This window comes from Microcaecilia unicolor, chromosome 4 (assembly GCF_901765095.1).
Source record: "Microcaecilia unicolor chromosome 4, aMicUni1.1, whole genome shotgun sequence".
Classification (NCBI taxonomy): Eukaryota; Metazoa; Chordata; class Amphibia; order Gymnophiona; family Siphonopidae; genus Microcaecilia; species Microcaecilia unicolor.
Genome location: NC_044034.1, coordinates 201,283,524 through 201,305,615, shown reverse-complemented (window position 1 = coordinate 201,305,615; position 22,092 = coordinate 201,283,524). Strand labels below are relative to the sequence as shown.

Genomic DNA, 22,092 nt, shown 5'->3' with positions numbered 1-22,092 from the left:
CCTAACACCTGAGGATTCCTTAGTCTTCTTGAAAATGAAGTTCTAAAGGGAGAGTCTGATAGGTACCGACGGGGAGAGGGATCTAGGGGTGATAGTATCTGAGGATCTGAAGGTGACGAAACAGTGTGACAAGGCTGTGGCCGTAAGTAGAAGGTTGCTAGGCTGTATAGCAGGGGCGTATCTGCGTGGGGCAGATTTCGCCCTGGACCCCCCTACCGCTGCCAACCCTCCCCCTCCGTTGCTCGCCTACCTTCGCTGGCGGGGGACCCCAACCCCCGCCAGCCGAGGTCCGCGTCCTCCTGCCGCTGCCGGCTGCCTTTGGTCCTTTAATTCTTCCATTGAAGCTGGCGCCGACGAAAGTTTCTTTTGAGTCTGACGTCGCTGCACGTTGTACGTGCAGGACGTCAGACTCAGAAATTGTTTCTGAGTCTGACGTCCTGCACGTACAACGTGCAACGTGCAGCGACGTCAGATTCAAAAGAAACTTTTTCGTCGGCGCCAGCTTCAATGGAAGAATGAAAGGACCAAAGGCAGCCGGCAGCGGCAGGAGGACGCGGACCTCGGCTGGCGGGGGTTGGGGTCCCCCGCCAGCGAAGGTAGGCGAGCAACGGAGGGGGAGGGTTAGCAATGGCAGCGGCTGGGGGGAGGGGGATCGGCAATGGCGGCGGCGGCGGCGGCGGCGGCGGCGGGGGGGGGGCTATAATGTGCCCCCCCTCTCTGGCCCTGGCCCCCCCTACCGCCGCAGTTCAGATACGCCCCTGCTGTATAGAGAGGGGAGTGACCAGCAGAAGAAAAGAGGTTTTAATGCCCCTGTATAAGTCGTTGGAGAGGCCTCACCTGGAGTATTGTGTTCAATTCTGGAGGCCGTATCTTGCTAAGGATGTAAAAAGAATTAAAGCGGTGCAAAGAAAAGCTACGAGAATGGTATGGGATTTGCGTTACAAGACGTATGAGACTTGCGGACCTGAACATGTATACACTGGAGGAAAGGAGAAACAGGGGTGATATGATACAGACGTTCAAATATCTGAAAGGTATTAATCCGCAAATGAACTTTTTCCGGAGATGGGAAGGCGGTAGAACTAGAGGGCATGATATGAGATTGAAGGGGGGCAGACTCAAGAAAAATGTCAGGAAGTATTTTTTCATGGAGAGAGTGGTGGATGCTTGGAATGCTCTCCCACGGGAGGTGGTGGAGAGGAAAACGGTAACGGAATTCAAACATGCGTGGGAATAAAATAAAGGAATCCTGTTCCGAGTGAATGGATCCTCAGGAGCTTAGCCGAGATTGGGTGGCAGAGCCGGTGGTGGGAGGCGGGGATAGTGCTGGGCAGACTTATAAGGTCTGTGCCCTGAAAATGACAGATACAAATCAAGGTAAGGTATACACAAAAAGTAGCACATATGAGTTTATCTTATTGGGCAGACTGGATGGACCGTGCAGGTCTTTTTCTGCCATCATCTACTATGTTACTATGTTACTATTACAGAGGGCCAGTTTAGATATGAGGGCTGCCTGATAACATTTCAGATAGATTGGAAGCTCAGTTTGAGGGAGATTACCTATACCTGACTGCAACTTGGAAGATTCAAATCTTAGCAGATGCTCCATCTAAACACAAAACCATACCACTTTTTTTTTATCTTTACACATTAGAGATGTTCTGAAAAATGTAAAAGCTTATCAGTCTGCGCTAATCTCCATGTCAAAATGTGAATAAATGCTTTTAAATGTTGATCTTTGACAATATTTTGCTTGACAGGAACTTGTTTTGGTCTTAATTTCTCAATTGTGTTTATTTCTGCTGAAAAATTGTTGTGCCATTGTGTAGTTTTAAACTTTAAGAACAATGGCTCAGGAAAGCAGCATAAAATGCATGCAGTCTGATTGATATGCTTATCTGCTTTTCATTTTTTCTAGTAGCCTAGGTTAATTTTTATTTGCTACAGAATGCAGAACTGACCTTGCAGTGACTAGCTGGCACGTTTTTGCAGGAAGGATGTTTCCAGTTCTGGTTTTACCTGATGATGTAACTAGTCCTGGTTTTATGCTGTTCATGGCGCATAAAACCATGAATGGATTTTGCCAATAAAGGCAAGATTGCTAGTTCATGCACATCATGGGGTAGACTGGGGCTGCAACTGCCTTTGATTCCCTCCAAATCTGTATCTGCTTCTCTCACTTTGATTTCCTCCTGAAATGGATGCAAGGTGAATTCAGACGGCTCATAAAAAGGTGATAGAGAAGGTGCTTATCCTGAAGAGCTTACAGCCAGGAAAGGAAGAGGAAGATTTGCAAGATGCAAGGATAGCACATTTGCTGGATTACAGAGAAAGTGCTAGCTTGGATTGAGGATTTTTTTTGAAGGAAGGAGTTTATGGATTTCCTTGACACACATATTCAGGTGGAGGCATGATTTGTTGCAGTCTGCTCTTCTTTACTTAGGAGAGCCACAGATACAGTAAATCAGCAAGAAAGCTACTACTACTACTACTTATCGCTTCTATAGCGCTACAAGCTGCCTTATTATTCCATTTTAAAGGGTTCCAGTTCCCAAATTCAAAGGTAACATATAACTGTTACTCAAGTCAGTGCATCCTGGGATTTGTGATGGGCTGTTTTTAGCAGGTATAGGGATCAGTTTAAATGCAGCACTTTTGGTGAATTTGGTGCATGCATTAATCATGCAGTCATATTCGGTTGCAAAGAATCTTTTGGACCCCCCTTTACTTCCTTCTGAGTTTCTTGAATATGTTAGTGTTTAATATTCTGGAAAGTTCCTTTTGCCTACCTGTTCCAACCATAGTGAATATACTGTCATTAAACTGGATGTCACTGTGCTATGTTTTACCAATCCTTATTCAGCATCATGGTAGAAAGGTAGAGCCTGAATCTGATATAAATAGGAAGGGTTTACTCGGTGTAAATGAGATGTAACAGCAGGTAGGTGCAACTCTAATGAAAGGTGCTTATTCTTCATTTCATTTTTAATTTTCTCTTCCCCACCATAAAAGAAAAGACTGAAGTTCGTGAGACTAATCTTAGTACATATAGAGGTTCATTTTCAAAGCACATAGACTTACAAAGTTACATAGGTTACTATCCAGCTTATTTTCGAAAGAGAAAGACGCCCATATTTCGACCCAAATCGGGAGATGGGCGTCCGTTTCCCGTGGGCACCCAAATCGGTATAATCGAAACCCGATTTTTGGCGTCCTCAACTGCAGTCCATCACGGAGACGAACAAAGATCACTGGGGTGTGTCGGAGGCATGGCGAAGGCGGGACTGGGGCGTGGTTATCGGCCGAGGAGAGATGGGCGTCTTTAGCTGATAATCGAAACAAGAAGGGCGTTTTTGACAAGATTTTGGTCCGCTTTATTTGGACCCTTTTTTTTTTAGGTCCAAGTCCCAAAAAAGTGCCCCAACTGTGACCAGTTGACCACCGGAGGGAATCGGGGATCACCTCCCCTGACTCCCCCAGTGGTCACCAACCCCCTCCCACCAACAAAAACCCACTTTACAAACTTTTTTTCCCAGCCTGTATGCCAGCCTCAAATGCCGTACCCACCTCCATGACAGCAGAATGTGTTCTATCCTCTGACAGCCTTTCCCTGGTGCTGATGTGGGTCTCGGGTGAGTGTGACACCTTTTCTGTTAAGGGCACTGCAGAGTCACATCAGCAATGCATTGTGGTGGGTGTAGGATATTGGGCTCTGTGATTCTACTAGCTTGTGTTAAATGCTCACGATGTTAGTAGTTGGTAGGCTCTACTCCCATAGTGCTTTTGCCTCTGCTTACTGGGTCAGAGTGTGCCCTGTTTTGTTTCCGGTAGTCCATGAGGTAGTGGCCATTTGTGTAAGACACTTTTAGATCTCTTTCATGTGTTAGCCACGTTACAGCACTTAGGGCTAGATGCACTAAACCTTAACGACCCTCTAACAACCCTTTAACGAAGGAAATTCCTAACCGTTGCATGCATTAAAGGCCTTTTTCCTATGAAGCAAGCAGCTAACGAAAACGGAATGCAAAGGAGAAACTACCATTGAAATGTGGACAATTCGGAATGCACTAACCATACCGATGATTGCAATGAATCATTTACCGTCAGAAATTTTACGTGTGCTCAGACCTGTCGTTAAGGCTCCCTGCACCATAAAAATCCAAGCCAGCATGTTTAAAAAGAAAAGTGAGATACAAACACAAACACGTGGCTCTCCGCTTTCCCCTGCATCATTACAAAACAAAACATACTGCTTCTCCCTGCAGCTTAAAAATCCTGTCTCTCCCCTTCTCCAACAGCTTTGAAAATTAACACGCTATCCCCTAAAGCCAATTTTCCCAGTACTGTAAACACACTGCAAAGAGGTCTTTTGTTACAAAAGAGGATTTACGAGGGTTGTTCTTTTTAGAATTATCTTCAACTGCACTCTTCTGCTAGATCAGACAGCTAAAAGGCTTGCAGGTCGGGATCCCCCCCCTCGCACGCCCCAGTCTGACATAAGCAACCTACATAGGTTTAATACGTGGCTGCTCTGCGCATGCTTAAGGAGCAAATTAACGACGGGGATAACGTACGCTTGATACATTGTACTTTTCAATACCGCACCGAACATTTCTGAGCTGTTTTTTTGTGCATTCTTCGTTGTTTCAAATTTGTTAAGCACTTTTACGATTTAGATTTTTTAACGTTTGGTTGGTGCATCTAGCCCCCTGTTCTTACTTTGAATGTTGCTGAAAAAGGCCATTGTACACCATTCTGCCAGCTCGGACCTACTGCTAATCTCAGTACCAGCGAGACTCATTGCCAGTGGGGCACAACCTCTGATCTGCAGTTAACTGTGAGTAAAGGTGCTTATTCAAATAAAGGACGTTTTCAGCGAGATTAGTCTTCAGGTGTGAACTGCTGTGCCAAGGTTATACACCAGCAACAAGTCCTGTCCCTGGAGCACTTTTAGTGGGTACTGCAGTGCACTTCAGGCAGGCAGACCCAGGCCCATCCCCCCCACCCGTAACACTTGTGGTGGTAAATGGGAGGCCTCTAAAACCCACTGTACCCACATGTAGTTGCCCCCTTCACCCCTAAGATCTATGGTAGTGTTGTATATTTGTCCCTTCCACGACTAAATGGCTTGGATTGGGACGTTTCTGAGCTGGGCGTTTTTAGTTTCCATTATCGCAAAAAAAAAAAACCCCGCCCATCTGAGAAGGGACCAGATCCATGGCATTTGGTCCGTCCAACCCGTATTTTCAAAACGAAAGATGGACGCCCATCTTTTTCGATAGTACAGTCTGTCCTGCCTCTTCACATACCCGTTTTCGGACATAGACGCCCATGGAGATGGGCGTTTGCGTTCGATTATGCCCCTCCACGTAACTTTGTAAGTCTCTGTTCTTTGAAACTCAGCACTTTAATGTAAGCCACTTTGGACCAGATTTGGGATTAAGTGGGTTATAAGTGATCAAGATTAGATTTGATTAAATCAGATTAGACACACAGATATATGTAACCAGCATTTGGGATCCAACATATTAATAATCTGAAGAACTAATTGGTCCTGCTGCTGAAGGAATCTGAAGGTTGTGTTCTTTCTTCACACAGTCCCCTGTATTCCTCCCCCCCTTGTTACTTAAATGTATACAAGGTTTGTCTGTCTCACAGCTAGGGGTAGGGAGGAGGGAATACATCAGTTGCTAATGGATACCTGGCAGGTTTCTGTATGGCCATGAATAAGAGCTTGTCCACTTTCACTCTCCCCTGAATATTGCAGGTCTCATTTAGGTCAGTGAGCTTTTATCCGAACATCAACAGTGAAAAATGTCTCTTGGTGTAAGTGACGCGTCCTTCCTCCTGTCACAGCAGTCTATAGAACAATCGGTGTTCACTAAACTTGTCTGTGCGCCATTCAAAAGGCTGCCTGACAGAAACCATTCACTGGGTGTCTGTCGCATTGTCTTTTGAACAGTTCACGTTTGGAGAACAGTCAGCTGTTCTGTTCCGCAGCAAAGACTGGGGAGTGTGATCAGAACAGGGCTTCCAGTTCAGGCATCACCCAGTTTAATTTCTGTTCTGTTTCTTCCCTTGATTTTGAACAACAAAGTGGCATCTTAGATGCAGGACTGCATTGACTTAGTTATCCTCATTTCCTTTGCATGTAATGACAGGCAAAAAAAACTATGCACATAAGTCTTGGCCAGATGAGGCCTTTTGTAGCTTTAGAGAAAATGGCATATGTTTGCTGTTTTAATACATAAAAAAAGAATTATTGTAGCATTACAAGGTGTACAAGACTTGTAGAAGAGAGTCTGGAGTGGCCTAATGCTTAGCACAGTGAGCCAAGAACCTGGGGAACTGGGTTTGATTCCCTTAGTGGCTTCTTGTGACTCTGGACAAGTCACTTAACCCTCCATTACTCCGGTACAAAAAACTTAGATCAGTGGTTCCCAAAACTGGTCCTGGAGGCACCCCAACCAGGCAGGTTTTCAGGATATCCATAATGAATATTCATGAGAGAGATTTGCATGCAGTGGTAGTGCATGCAAATCTCACTCATGAATATTCATTGTGGGTACCCTGAAAACCTGACTGGCTGGGGTTTGGGAACAACTGACTTAGATTTGTGAACCCGCTAGGGACATAGAAAGTACCTGCATATAATAAATGTAAACCACTTTGGTTGTGCCACAGAAAGCCGGTATGTCAAGTCCATGACCCTTTACCTTTACCCTTTATGGCCTAGCCAAGGCACACAGACATCAAATAGGTTTTTGTTACCTAGAAATATAGTTGATCTGGAAGACTATGTGCAGGAGGATCTGGTACAACTTTTTTAAAGTTTCAGAGATTAGGTTTTCAGCTGGATAAGACACAGGTGTTCAGGAAGACTATTTCAGGCATTTTGTGCAGCAAGGTGGAACACATCAAATTGAGATCTAGCGGTAGTGGAAGACACAGATAAGAAAAGTTTGGGAAATTGAGAAAGGAGTGATGATAAGGCACTGAAATGGGAATGATTTTGTAGGAAAACAAGAGGATTTAGTTTTTTGATGAACTGTACCCTAGTATATCTGGCCTGAGGTGTGTTCTTACCCATCCCAACAAGAACAAATGACCTGGCTACCAGCCCGAGTCAGTGCTGTATGATGGAAATTAGAAAGGGTGCCAAGCAGCAGGCAGGAACAGTGGAAGGGGCAGATTGTTACCTGGAGCTTACCACATGAGTTTCTGTCAATATTTAACATTATGTGGTCTGATATTCAAAGCCAATTATGTGTTTGCCTCTTTCTGCTTGAGTTCGACCACTCTCTGTGTTTGGTGAAAAGATAGAGGTGAATAAACACATTGTGGGTGGTGTTTTTACTTTATCAAGTGCACTAACATTGTGACTGTATTTCACTGTAAAGGTTTTTAGCAATGCCAATGATGAGGAGTTGTGGACACCAGTGGTGGAGCAAACAGAATTAAGATTGGTTTAGGAAAAATTGGAAGAGTCTAATGGTGGACAATTAGGATTCATTGGAAAAATGTCCAGAGTCATTCATTTGAGGTGCTGAAATCTAAGGAAGTCGTGCACCTAGGGTGGGGAGAATGAGATGTACACCACTTACAAAGAGACAGCTCAAGATGTCAGTCTCAAGGTAGCAGTGTAATAGGCTGTATGGGAGGGGATTATAACCAGCAGAAAAAAAGGAGGTAAGGATGCATAACTGCAGGCCATGCATTCTGAAAAGATATAGACAGGCTGGAGGTGGTCCAGAAAAGGTATCAAAATGATGCAAGGCCTGTACCAAAAGCTCTCTGAGCTGATGCCTGATATTTAATTATTTACACCTTTCAGGAACAGAGAGACAGTCAGAGTTATGATAGATTCAGAGACCTTAGGCTCAAATCTATAAATAAGACAATGAAATCAGTGGGAAGAAAATTCTAGAGCATGAGACTATGATACGAGAGTGTACACTCAAGAGTGTCATGAGAAATATTTCTCCACTGAAAGGTTGGTAGATACAAAAACAGTAATGGAATTTCAGAAATCCTAAGTTAACACTAGAGTATTTCTACTGATATTGAAATGAAGGAGAGATCTTGAGATCACCTGGGTTCTGTGGAATTGTACTAATTAAGCACGTTTGGTAGACTAGATCGTCCTTGTTCTTGTATTCATGTTTGTCCAATGAAACTGCAGGGGGGTCCAGGTTTTGAAACAATAATTCTGGCCCAGAAGCATGTAGCCCAGATTCTTTGTTGAAAGTGGTACCTCTTATTGAAAACTAAATATAGAGTTGTTCTGTGCAAGTATTGAAGACCACTTAGATTGTTTCTCATGAAGCTACCTCTGTTGCCATTATGATTGATAAGACCTCTACACAGGGCCATGCTAACACGGTAAGCGGGGTAATGACCGCAGGGGGGCGCCGACCTCTGGAGGGCGCCTACCATTTCCTGAGGTCATCTCACTTGCAAAATGTTTTACCTGAAGCTGTGATTCTCCTCTCTTCCCTGCCCTCCCCTCTTCGACCACAGTGCTCACTGAGGCAGACAGGCTCTGCTGAAGTTGTTTGAAAGAATACAACCAGTGCTATTTATGTCTTTGGTGTGGGACGAACTCCTCATTCAGGGTGAGCTTGAACAACATTCAAATTAAAGAGAACAGCCAGGTTTGGAGGGAGTTGTGCAAGTGAGACTGGGGAGAAATAAAAACTAAATAGTGTAATTGTTAAAATCTGTAAGTGGTTCAAAGTTTTTTTTTTTTTTTTTCTCTGAGCTTGTACACCGAGAGGAGGGCATGACTGCAATGATGTTTGCATAATTATCAGGTAATCCGATAGCTACAGCTAAAAGCCATTTCATTGGCTGATGGTTCCAACAGTAGTTTGGGAGGAAGTCTAGCTGACGTAGTGTAGAAGAGCTGGTAAGTGTTTGTTTTTATATAAATGATTCTCCTTGAATAGGGAAGAGTCTGTGATATGTGAAAATATATTTTGCTTTAATGAAATTGCTAAACTTTAGAGTCAGAGACTTATCAATGATCAGAAAAAGAAAGTCACTAGACAACAAAGGTAGAGAAAAAATCATTTTATTTTGATTTTAGTGTTTGGAATAAGTCCACTTTGAGAATTTACATCTGCTATCTTATTTTGCAATGCATAGCAATTTGTTTCTAAGAATATTGCTGACAATTCCTCCTGCTATCTTATTTTGCAATGCATAGCAATTTGTTTCTAAGAATATTGCTGACAATTCCTCCTGCTTATAATCGAAAGACAAAAACGCCTATATTACGACCTAAATCGGGAGGTAGACGTTTATCTCACAAAAACGAGTAAATCAATATAATGGAAACGAAAGTTTCAGTGCGTCCGTGTCGCTCGTACGTTCACGTAAAAACGTCCAAATAAGAGGCGTGTCGGGGGCGTGTTAGGGGCGGTGATACGACGTGGACGTGTACAACGTATAACGAATAGCGAAATGGCTCTGGTTGAGCGGGAAGATGGGTGTAATATGATGGACCCGAAATAAAAGCGACCAGAGCAAGGGGGAAATCGTCTTTAGACCCATTAGCGATTGTGCGTAGTTGGAGAGTGGCGACATTGTTGGTGGAAGAGCTGAAGTGGTGGTTGCAGAGAGAAAGCCGAGCATGTTGAGTACCTGTGACGTTCGTCTGTGTGCCCTGCCTCTTTTTGTGTCTTACCCTTTGACCGTTCCTTACTCCTACTCCTTTGCTCCATCGCCCCCTTCCCCTCCTCCTATCCCTCCCCATTCACTCTTCCCACGTGTATACTCTATTCCCTGACCTCCGTTTGTCTGTGTTCCTGTACTGTTTGGCGAGTGAGTGGCCAGAGGGCGTGGTGGCTGGAAGTGACAGATCTGTGTGTGTTGGTGTTTGACTACTAGTCCTAATACTTGCACTGGTGGTGGGGATATGGATGCACTTAATGCACTTGTGGCATGCATGCTACACGAAGAGGCCACCCACCGCAGGAGGTATTCACGGCCCCGAGTGTTTAGGCCCTGCACCACCTTCCTACAACTCACTGATCAGCAGTGTCTAACAAGGTTCAGGTTTGATAGGGCCACCATTCGTCAGCTGTGTGAGCAGCTGAAACCCCTCCTTCAGCCCCAGACACGTAGGAATAACCCCATCCCTGCCCACCTCAAAATCACTTCCTCTCTCTCTGTCCTGGCCACTGGCAATTTTCAATCCGTATTAGCTGCTAACACAGGCCTCACCCAGGCTTCTATTTCACACTGTCTCACCCAGTTCCTGGATGCCTTTATAACTCACACCTCACACTACATCACTTTCCCCACCACCCCCCAGGCCCTGCACAACAACATGGCCGCCTTCTATGCTCTTGCTAGATTCCCCTCGGTCATCGGTGTGATAGACTGCACACACGTAGCCCTCAGACCCCCCCGGGCACACAAAGCCACCTACAGAAATAGGAAGGCATTTCATTCTATGAACATGCAAGTTATATGTGATGCCCAGGGGGAGATATTAGACATGTGTGCCAGGTACCCCGGCTCCACCCACGATGCCTACATCCTACAGCACTCGGGCATCTTCTGCAGGTTCGAGCGAGGGGAGTTCATTGGTGGATGGCTACTAGGTAAGTGCAACATGCATGTACCACCCATACTATACCTCCTCCACTGGGCAACCCTCCGCCCTGGCTTCCTCCACCTCACTCCACAACCCACTATCCAAATCCCCCCGCCCCCCCTGTACCTGCTCCAAGCAATACACACTCATCTATCTCATTCTGCTTTTCTCCAAAGGTGACCGAGGCTACCCGCAGAGGACATGGCTCATGACCCCCCCTGATCCACCCACAACCAGGGGCAGAAGAAACCTACAACAGGAGACATCGCAGCACCCGTGGGATCATTGAGCGCACCTTTGGTTTCTTGAAAACCCGGTTCCGCTGTCTGGACCGGTCTGGAGGAGAGCTGCTCTACAGTCCAGAAAAGGTGGCCAAGATCTTTCTGGCGTGCTGCATGTTACACAATTTGGCCCAGCGCAGAGGACAGCCTTTCCCAGAGGAGCCACAGCCACCACCAGAAGAGGCCCCAGATGAGCTGGAAGAGGAGCCCCCTCCACCCCCAGCCCACAGAGCAGAGCTCAATGCCTACCAGCTTGGCGTAAGAGCAAGACAAAGACTCATTGAAACAAGTTTTAGGTGAAAGTAAGTGAACATTTATTTATTTACATTAAGTGCATGTGTTACTGTGTTCAACCCCACCACCACCACCACCCCCCTCCCACACCCACCCCCCTCCCACCAACCCTCACCCTACAGCATGTCCCATCACTTTCCCCTTCCCTTCCCCCGTCCCCTCCTACCCCTCCCACGCCCTTCCTTTGCAGCTGGTGCTGCACGGGAAGTCTGTTCACCCTCTTCTGAGCTGCTGCTCCCAGTGTCCTCCTCCCTATCCCCACAGCAGCCTGCAGCTTCGGCTGCACCGTGGAAATCGGGCCACCTTGTTGGTTCTAGTCTGGCCACAGGACCCAGAATGGGAACAGATTTGGTGGGTGCTGCAGGAGTGGGTGCGGAGGCCGATGATCGCAACGCCCACCTCTTAGCTGGTGGTTGCTGGTCAGTGGAGGAGGAAGTTGATGGCAGGGGCTGCTCCAGCAGCACGGGGGCTGGAGTAGGTGCTGTGCCCTGAGGGCGCAGGTGTTGGATGCTCTGCGCCAGCCGTTTCAGTTGCTGGAGCACCTCCTGGTGGCCTTCACGTTGCGCCTGGAGGAGTTTCTGGTGGGCTCGCTGCTGTGCCTCCAGTGCTTGGTGCTGCAGCTCGAGTTTCTGCTGCCGGTACTCCTCCAAGCGCACGTTGTGGCGTAGTAATTCCGTGGCCAGCCGCAGGAGTTGCCTCCTTTGGCCGGATGTTCTCTGGCGAGGAGCTGGCCCCTCCTCCTCCTCCTCACCAAAGTCCTCCGGTGCTGGAGGTGTGGCCTCTGCTGGTGGTGCTGGTGGAGGATGTGCCTGTGCTGCAGGTGGTGGTGGAGGCAGAGGCTTGACAGCTGGTGCAGGTGGTGGAGGCTGGACTGCTGGTGCTGCAGGGGGTGGAGGCTGGACTGCTGGTGCAGGTGGTGGAGGCTGGACTGCTGGTGCTGCAGGGGGTGGAGGCAGAGGCTGGACTGCTGGTGCTGCAGGCTGTGGAGGTTGAGGCTGGACTGCTGGTGTAGGGCGTTGGCCTTGCAGGCCACTAGGGCCAGCCTCCTCTGAGTCATCACCTGTATAGCACAAGAGTGAGGAATAGTGTTGGTGCAAATAACCCACTTTTGTCTTTCAGCATTCATATACATTGGCATGTCCCCCAACCTGATGACCCAGCAAAGAGATGGTGAGGAGGAATGGAATTGACACGGGTGTGAAAGAGAGAGCCCCACAGGCAGCTGGGTAGAGGTGGTGGATGATCAGCCAAGAGAAGTACACCACTCACAACGTTGTGGACAAGCTGTTTGTTGTATAATTGTTAAATTGAACAACATTGCAGCATGTGTTGTGTTACTACTGACTTGCTAGACTGCATAGAACTGCTTTATGACCCCCATTACAGGCTCCTTCAGTTGAATGCATGTGGCCCACACTCAGTAGAGCACAGAGGTCACAGAAGGAACTAGGCACAGTTTGTTAATGGGAAAATAGGAGGGAGTAGTAGGGAAGGAAGGCCCCCAAAGTTCTGCCACAGTAGTAACCTACACACACCCATAGGAGCCAACTGGAAAGTATTATTGGGGGTGCTAAGCCCAGTGCACAAAACTCCTCCCTGCACAGCTACATGATCTTTCCTCAATATTGGGGGTGCTCACACACCCACAGCACCCACCCAGTCTGCTCCTATAACACACATGAACACTACCACTACTCAAATAGAGCTTACAATTCAATTAAGATGCGCACACAGGACAAGTAAGAGGAAACCCAATGACAACGGTAGGGATAGGGAGTAAGGGTACAGAGCTAGTGACTAGGGGTTACCAGGTCACAACAGCATCATAAAGGTTGCCTGTTAATGTACATAAAGACAGCCAGAGACACTCCCCCCCACCTCCCTCCTCCTGCCCCCCACTCCTCACCTCCCTCCCCCTGGCCCCAACTTCTATAACACAAGTGTACTGCAGCACAACAGATACCCCAACTGCATAATGAAACACCTACCTGAGTCCTCAGCCTGGCCCGAGGTGTCCAGGGAGCCAATCCCGTGGATGCCCTCCTGGGGTAGGAGGGAGTGCACCATCAGCTCCATGGGGGTGAGGTTGGCTGTGTCATGGCCTGGGGGATTGGCCCCCGCCTTCCTCCTAACATCCCTCCTCAGCTTCCGCCACTTTCTCTTGCAATCCTCCACGTCTGTCCCAGCATGGAAGACAGCATTCAGGCTGTCCCGTACTGCCTCCCATTCGCGCTGCTTTGTGGTTGCAGCCAGCCTCTGCCCTGTGGGAGCAAACAGACTCTGGTGCCGCTGTTGTATTTCCTGCACCAGGAGCTCCACCTCACCTTCTGAAAAATTACCCTTCCGGGTCGGGGGCATACGCGGTGGCATTGTACCAATGGGGTTATCGAAAATACGGAGTGGGCGTTTATATAGTCGCCAAGAACGCCCATTGAGACGGGGGAATAGGCGTTTCTGATATGGGCGTTTGTTTTTCAATTATACACATAATTCCTAAGTGTGCCCAGCTGAGATAGCGATTAGGAGCACATGATTTCGATTATGAGTAGATAAGTATGGGCGTCTCCACCTGCCTTCCCTTTCTTCATTGCCATTTAACCTGCCATTTCCTTCACTGAGACCTTGCCGGTTGTTCGTAATAATCATTTACAGGGTTTTACCCTCACTTATATTAAGGTTTGTGTTTAGCAATGTACAGTGGGGGAAATAAGTATTTGATCCCTTGCTGATTTTGTAAGTTTGCCCACTGACAAAGACATGAGCAGCCCATAATTGAAGGGTAGGTTATTGGTAACAGTGAGAGATAGCACATCACAAATTAAATCCGGAAAATCACATTTTGGAAAGTATATGAATTTATTTGCATTCTGCAGAGGGAAATAAGTATTTGATCCCTCTGGCAAACAAGACCTAATACTTGGTGGCAAAACCCTTGTTGGCAAGCACAGCGGTCAGACGTCTTCTGTAGTTGATGATGAGGTTTGCACACATGTCAGGAGGAATTTTGGTCCACTCCTCTTTGCAGATCATCTCTAAATCATTAAGAGTTCTGGGCTGTCGCTTGGCAACTCGCAGCTTCAGCTCCCTCCATAAGTTTTCAATGGGATTAAGGTCTGGTGACTGGCTAGGCCACTCCATGACCCTAATGTGCTTCTTCCTGAGCCACTCCTTTGTTGCCTTGGCTGTATGTTTTGGGTCATTGTCGTGCTGGAAGACCCAGCCACGACCCATTTTTAAGGCCCTGGCGGAGGGAAGGAGGTTGTCACTCAGAATTGTACGGTACATGGCCCCATCCATTCTCCCATTGATGCCATTCTCCCATTGATGCGGTGAAGTAGTCCTGTGCCCTTAGCAGAGAAACACCCCCAAAACATAACATTTCCACCTCCATGCTTGACAGTGGGGACGGTGTTCTTTGGGTCATAGGCAGCATTTCTCTTCCTCCAAACACGGCGAGTTGAGTTCATGCCAAAGAGCTCAATTTTTGTCTCATCTGACCACAGCACCTTCTCCCAATCACTCTCGGCATCATCCAGGTGTTCACTGGCAAACTTCAGACGGGCCGTCACATGTGCCTTCCGGAGCAGGGGGACCTTGCGGGCACTGCAGGATTGCAATCCGTTATGTCGTAATGTGTTACCAATGGTTTTCGTGGTGACAGTGGTCCCAGCTGCCTTGAGATCATTGACAAGTTCCCCCCTTGTAGTTGTAGGCTGATTTCTAACTTCCTCATGATCAAGGATACCCCACGAGGTGAGATTTTGCGTGGAGCCCCAGATCTTTGTCGATTGACAGTCATTTTGTACTTCTTCCATTTTCTTACTATGGCACCAACAGTTGTCTCCTTCTCGCCCAGCGTCTTACTGATGGTTTTGTAGCCCATTCCAGCCTTGTGCAGGTGTATGATCTTGTCCCTGACATCCTTAGACAGCTCCTTGCTCTTGGCCATTTTGTAGAGGTTAGAGTCTGACTGATTCACTGAGTCTGTGGACAGGTGTCTTTCATACAGGTGACCATTGCCGACAGCTGTCTGTCATGCAGGTAACGAGTTGATTTGGAGCATCTACCTGGTCTGTAGGGGCCAGATCTCTTACTGGTTGGTGGGGGATCAAATACTTATTTCTCTCTGCAGAATGCAAATAAATTCATATACTTTCCACAATGTGATTTTCCGGATTTAATTTGTGATGTGCTATCTCTCACTGTTACCAATAACCTACCCTTCAATTATGGGCTGCTCATGTCTTTGTCAGTGGGCAAACTTACAAAATCAGCAAGGGATCAAATACTTATTTCCCCCACTGTATGCTTGGGTACACCTGTGTATTTAGGTTGGGGGGGGGGGATTATTGTTGGCCCTCAGCCACCACGCCTTCCGTTTCCTCTCTTCCACATCCCCTGATGCTCCCTTCCTTTCTCCCATTCTCTCTGCCTGGTTGTGGCAGGCAGTGTGTGGGGGCTACGAATTTGCTACACTCGCCCCAAATCAAGCACCCCTCGGTAAGGGTCATTTCAATCAGGGAGATGTGCAGCTAATGTTCCAGAAGATAAAAGGCGCACTACACAGTCTTGAAACAGACGTTCATGGTAAGCTCTCATTTGTCTGCCACCTCTTCTCTTTGTGCTCATAGTCAAGGAGTGTGCATTCACTGTATGTATGTAGTCTGGAGTCAGATCTTAGGTAGCTCTCTTTTCACCACGTTCCTGTGCACTGTACTGTGGGGTTGGCAGGTCCTCAGTGGTGTGGGCCAGCTGTTGGAACTGCTGTATTGGTTCCCGGTAGGTTCCATCTTCCTTGTTTATGTGGTGTACCCCAGTCCCCATTTATGAAGTGGCCACCCATTCTCAAGGTCCATAGGCGGGGGAGGGGAGAATGATTTATGCACTGGATGTGTTTAGGACATTATGGAACACCTTCCTAAATTCCTCCATAGGTAGTAGGGAACATGAACATTGTTTTTAATCGGTAGCCTGGACAAAATGCTCAAGGTGGCTACAGGTACTGCCACTGAGGCCTAAGACGTGGTGGTGAGGGAGAGGGGTGTGTGTACAGGTCCCAACCCAAAGTACCTGCAGGTGGCTAAAGCCTGGTGGCTGCTGTGGCCTACTGGTTAGAGCACCAGCCTTATAATCATAAGGTTGCTGGTTCAAATCCCACCTAAGGCAAGTCACTTCAGGGACAAACTTTGACACAAACCCAGAATACCTGAATGTAACACACCTTGATCTACTATTGGAGAAAGTGTGATCACAGCTGCAAATAATGAGCACCATTTTTATTTGTGCCCTTCTCTAACACAAGTATTACATTGCAACTGTGATGAAGTAACCATCCATCTATTGGGTTTCCCATTGTTTCCCCTTTTCTCCTCAGCATTATATACCATAGCTGATGTATTGAATGTGAAAATATGAGCCAGCTGTTTGTAGGTCCTTCTTGGCCCCCCCCCCCCCCCCCCCACCAATGTGGCTTGTGGGTAAGGATATGTGACCATCACACAGCAAACACTGTGTATGTGCTACCTGGGGTTATGTGGAAGTGTCTACTTGGCAGATCACACGTGGTACACTATTAATCTCTTATTGATGGCACTCTGTGTTGTGGGTCAGTATGGTGGAGGGGAGGGAGGGAGGGAGAGATGCTGGTTGGCCATTTGTATTCATGAACACAAATATCCATCCAGGCTCCCCGGCCCAACCCCTCTGCACATATGGCCATGCAGGTTGGAATGAACAGGTGGCCTTCTGTATGGCCAATATTCTCAGACATACATCACCTTCTCATTCACACAGCACATTTAATGCTATGCATATTGCTGCCTCCTTCCTCTCAACTCAACAGCACCATTTGCTGATATATAATGCACAAGGGAGACAAACACACACACACACCCTGATAGTTATAGTGTAAGAAAAACATTTATTTCCCCCACCCCTACAAAATAACCCTCAACAATGCCCTCCTCCCCCCCACAACCCCACCAATTCCCTCCCCCCCCACAGAACCCCAACATTTCCCTCCCCCACCCACTCCCCACACCCCCAACAGGCCCCACCCCCAATTTAAATTAAGGGCGGGCACGCCCTCTGACTAAGGCCCTCTGTAGCAGGGCAATGAGCAGGCCCAGCAGTACCCTTAGTGGGCCCTGGAGCTGCTCATTGCCCTGCCGTAGGGCTCTCACCTCCTGCAGCAGCTGGTGCTGGCCAACTACTAGCTGCTGCTGGAAATCTACCAGCTGCTGCAGGAGGCGCATCATGGCCCCTGCGCCTAGGGCTGCTGGAGGTGGGGCACAGGCTGGAGCAGGCCCAGGGCTTGGAGCAGGCCCAGGGGACAGAGCAGACCCAGGGGAAGGCGGTGGGGCAGGTGATGGTGCTGCTGCTGCCGCAGGGGATGTGGATGGCTGAGGGGAGGGAGAGGGCTCTGCTGCTGGTACAGGTGGGGAGGGGGCCTCCATATAGTCCTCATCTATGATGAGGACCCCCTCCTCCGAGCCCGATGACTCCTCCTCCTGCGCCTCCTGTGCAGGCACCGGCGCCTCCTCATCATCCTCCTCCTCATGGCTTTCCTGCTCCTCCTGCTCCTCCTCCTCCTCCGCCTCGTGCCTTTCCTGCTCCTGCTCCTCCTCCTGGAGGTGGTGGCCCTCCTCATCTGCCCGCTTGGCTTGCTGCTGGTGGAGCCCTGTGTATGTAAAAGGAGTGTGATTGAGATGAGCGCATACAACATGGCTTGCATAGTGCAGTAGCTGGGTGGCATGAGGCAGGGGATGGGGCAGGGTGTGGTAAGGCGTAGCCTATGCCCATGGGGAATGAGCTGCATCAGATGACATGACAAAGAACCCTGGAACCTCCTCTGACACACACCACACAGGACATGTTGCCATACCAAATTCATTGCTGGCCAGCATGTTTGCATTGTGAGATGCAACGAGGGGTTGATGGGCAGTTGTTGTAGGATTTATTGGGGGGGGGGGCAGTGGGAAGGGTGTTGAGCACAAAACGTTTATGTGAGTTAGGCCATGACATGCAGTAAAAGTAGGGCCTCAGGCAGGTCTACCAGGACACACTAATCAGCCACCACAGAAAGGGGAATAGTAAAGTGAGGCATATCATCTCATTCATCTCGGGGGGATGGTTGGAAGTTGCAGCCACACTCATGGGAGAACCCCTGCAACCTGCATCCTTGATCTGGGACAGATATGTTATTACTTACTAGTTGGCTATTAGGCACATGGGAATTGATATTGTACAACACATTCACATTATTCAAGAAATGTATTTACTAATCTGTACAGGTGTCCTGTTTTTGAATACTTACGGCGAGCCCTGAGGTGCCTTCGCACCGCCCGGATGAGGTCGGGCTTCTCCCGCCTCACATGGCGGAACCGCCTCCTGAGGGACTCCAGGTCCCGGTGGACTCCAAACCGTCTGTAAGATATAAGTTTGTAGAGCAGGGGTCAGGGGGGGATGGTCCTTTTTGTCCTCTGCACACATTCATTTGCTATTCAAATACCAGAGAGAGAGGGTCAACGGTGTTTGGGGGGGGGGGGGGGGACCACCTCCATTGGTACTGAATCATAGGAGCCACCTTTTTACCATTTTGGGGGGTGGAACCCCCAGTGGAGATTACCCCTCACTCCATACATACAAGGCATTTATTTTATATTGGGGGTGGTCAATCACCCACAGCAGCAACCGAGTTGATTCCTATGCAGATGATGCCAGAGAGGTGGGCATGAGGCCAGACAGTACCGTTTGTATACATTATAATGTATGCTTGTTAAACTACTTTATATGTGTTATCATGACCATGTTATAAAGTATGGTATACGTTTCATTGGTCTCATGTTTCCACTGTTCGGATGCGTTGTAAGCCACATAGAGGCTGCAAAGAGGAGTTGGAAAATGTGGCCTTCACATAACTAACGAAATTGTCACATAACAATAATATAATTGTCACATAACTAACGAAATACATTCTTGTAGGGATGTGGGAATGGTCGTCCTTTCAATAACATACAATTTATTAGTGATTGTGCATGTTCCTATATTACTCATGATCCTTGCATGGACACTCCAGTTACTGGTGGTAACATTGATGATGGAGCTGTTATATGTGTAGGTACAGGAGGGGACCAGGCTCGCATGGCCTGGAGCCTGGGGGGCAGGTGGTGGTGCTGCACAAAGAGCCTGTGCCGGTGCCTTAGGCACAGGCGCACCAGCAACAGGCTCTCCTCCTGCCCGAAGTTCGGCTCCCGTCGCTGCGCCATTTTTCCACGTGTTGGAAAAGTGCCTTATATAGACGACTTTGCGTGAGGGACGTCTTTTCATGCACAGCTCTATATATGGATGACCATTCCATATATGGCCTTTATCAGCACGTGGACGCCCTCGTAAGCATAGACGTCTTTGACGTGCACATGCCTGCACGTGTGTGGAACGTGCCTTATATAGATGAGTATGACGCACCCCACCCGACCCTTTTCACATATACACAATATGCATATAGCTGCATGTTCAGTAGGTGTACAGTGCATGCAGATCCGGACATGCAGATGGGCACATATGATGAAAGTATGGGTGGCGCAGCATGATATGTCTGTAGTTGACACATATACGCGTTCCTCATATTTTCCCGTACCTGGATGGCCTGAACAACATGTACTGTACTTGCGGTACACCTATGTACATTATTTTACACACTTTGTGATTTGGTTGTTTGCACCTGCAATAATCGACCGTGTTAGAGCGCCCAATACAGTCACGCTTATGCGCTCGTCATTTGATTGTTTTCTTACAGGGATAATTGATTATCGAAAAACGCCCACACTATTTTCCGATTATACATGTCTATTTTTGGACGTTTTTGTAAGAACGTCCTAATTCATACTTGGACGATCTTTCAATTATGCCCCTCCCTGTCAGTGTGGCAAGTGGTGAGCGATCATTTTCACGGTTAAAAATCATAAAAAACTAGTAAAAAAGGGGGCAGATCCAAGATGGCGGCGCTTTGAGAAATGTCGCCAGACGCGTTTCATTCTGCTGCCTAAGCACTGCTGAGGACGGTTTCTCACCAAACCCCTTAATGGGGAAAAGGAGAGGCAAAGTCAGGGAGATTCCCTCTACCCCTGACGGGACTCACCAACTTCGACAGGCTACTTCGGAGCAGTTTCTTGTCGCGTCTGTTCCTGGGATGACCTCTACTCCTACTGCCGAAGCCAGCGTTGCTATGCAGGCTGACAGTGTAGACGGGGCTTCCCTCAGCCCCGTCGAATGTGCGGCTCCTCCCCAACCAGGAAGAGAGACTCTGCAGACAAGTCCTGCAACTCAATCCCAGAGTGGAGAACAGAGGGAGCAGGGTGGGGGGAGCGTGCCTGCTGGGAGAGATCAATTGAATGCTAATGGCTTGAGGAATCCATTGATAACAACGATTCCTGGGCTGTCTTTACAGACAGTGAGTATATTGGAACAAGCTGCTAAAGCAACCCTTCCTGATGTTTCATTGGGGAAAGTGGTAAAACCAACCGTAGTGACATTAGAGTCACTTTGGGACTTGACTTTGTCCACTCACTCTTCATTACAATCATTGATAACTAAAAACACTGAAGTAATTAAGGCTTTCTCAGAGGCTGCATTGAGCCAAATACAGACTAATGAATTTCAAACTTCTGAAGTTAAACGTCTGGATGAAAAAACTCAAAAGATGGAGCTATTTGGACAAACCTTACTTAAAGATAAGAATTTTACCTTTAGACGATTGGACTATCTTGAAAACCAAGCTAAAAGACTTAACTTGAGAGTAATTAACTTTCCTAGGTCACCATTAGTTACCCCAATTCAGATGTTTAAAAAATACCTGGTAGATATACTAGGTATGTCAGAAAGTTCATTACCTCCTGTAACTCGAGCGTTTTACCTACAAACTGATCCCAAATGTTTACCAGGAAACAATCAACCCCCAGTGGGTGAAGTAATGAATCTTACTACTTTTTTGGAGTCATCATTGGAGGTTATAATGCAAAGAGTTACATTATTAGTTTCATTTGCTCTGGAAATGGATAGAGATGCAGTATTGAGACTTTCCTTGAGACATTTGGATTCAATTTTTTTGGGCTCTAAAATTCGTGTTTATCCTGATTTATCACATGAAACACAGAATAGGCGCAGAGCATTTCTGGCTTTGCGTCCGAGAACTGTGGCAATAAGTGCAACTTTTCTATTGAAATTTCCTTGCATATGTCGGATTTTGTTTCAGTCAAAGCATTTTCAATTTTTTGAGCCCAAACAATTGGAGCAATTTCTATTAAGTAAGGAAGAGGTTAATGTGGTAGTCTAGTCTCAAAATGTAACACTGTAAGACAGATTGGAGTGAAGTACCTAGGAAAGACGTTTCTAAATATTCTGGTGATTTTTTAGTTTAATTTCGATTTTTCCATCTTGGATCATTTACTAAAATTGTGGTCGATAGTTAAGTAACTTATGTAAAGATTAAGTATTTTTCCTATTATTTCGTTTCTTAAATTGTGTATTATCACTCATAAATTTATGTTATGATTGTTAAAAGATTAATAAAGATTGAAAAATACAAAAAAAAAACTAGTAAAAAATACCCGTTTCAAAAGGGAAGGAAACGGGCGCTAGCAAGGCCATCTCCCACCCTCCCTCCCTCGCTGTTTCAGACTCTGCCGTCCCTCCGTTTTCATCCCCCCTTTCCGCGACCCAGTCGACCCCCTCTTCTCAGCGAAAACCGTCCCCCGCCGCCGTCCAGTACCTGTGCTGACGGAGGACCCCAACCCCTGTCAGCCGAAGTCCTGTGCTGGCCTTCAAGGCGTTGCTTCTTCAATGATTTTGTGTCCAAGTTGCTCTGTGTGCATCTGACATCAGACGCACGCAGAGGAACTTGAACCGAAGATC

General features: G+C 47.4%; 1 protein-coding gene across 4 annotated transcripts in view; it reads left to right on the top strand.

The window, feature by feature from the left end:
• The window catches only part of KCNQ1 (potassium voltage-gated channel subfamily Q member 1), a 1,547,560-nt gene that overhangs the window by 354,854 nt on the left and 1,170,614 nt on the right, over positions 1–22,092 (top strand). The window lies entirely within an intron of this gene.